Below are 822 nucleotides of genomic sequence, written 5' to 3' on the forward strand. Positions count from 1 at the left end.
GTCATAAACAGACATATTTACTTGCAGTTGCTAATAGCGCTGTAGATAGAAATAAAGAACTTTTTAAAGCTCATTCATTTCTCTGCACTTAAATTCTCCATTTTTACTTTTTTGTTCTTTATCACTTCTTTTAGTCTAAGCAATGAAAATGTAAAAAGGTGTCCAAAGTCTTTTTATATTTATCTGCTTAAAAACAACTTTAACAGGATTAAGCAACTTTAACAGGATTTATTTTTAGTTGCAAAGTACTCCTGAGGGCGTCAAGTCCAGTAAAAATCCTCCTTCAGTAACATGTAAATGTTTTCTGGATTTTGTCAGCTGTTTGAGATAAATGTGACCCGCCGATGTCCTCACCAGCAAAAGGCTGCGAGTGGCTTCCATTTGGACCAGGAAGGAAAATCATCTGCTGGCGCCGCTCTCTGTGAGCCACGCTCCTGTGTTAAAGGCACGGCTGAACGCGGTTTTACTACTTTTGATAGGAACAAGTGCAGTTCTCAGCCTCCCGGCTTGTTACCGATGCTTTCCCCAACGAGCCACGTTGATGTGCCGCTGATAAGAGGCGTCCAGCTGTCAAAACGCCGCCTGCCTTTCAGCATGCCCAACTTTCGCTTCCCATCCCTGAGCTCCCTCTCCCCGCGGGTGCCGTGGGACGCGCGGCCGCAGGAGCGGGGCACCGCAGCCTCGGGTCCCGCACGGACACGGCGGGCAGGGACCGCGCTTCCCCCGCGCAGCGAGGGGTCCGCGGGCGCTTCTCCCCGCGCAGCCGCTCGGCTCCGTGGCTGCGCACACGGCGCCGGAGAGCCCCCGCCCCGCCGCCGTCCC

This window comes from Onychostruthus taczanowskii, unplaced genomic scaffold, assembly GCF_017590055.1.
Source record: "Onychostruthus taczanowskii isolate IOZ18803 unplaced genomic scaffold, ASM1759005v1 scaffold29, whole genome shotgun sequence".
NCBI lineage: Eukaryota > Metazoa > Chordata > Aves > Passeriformes > Passeridae > Onychostruthus > Onychostruthus taczanowskii.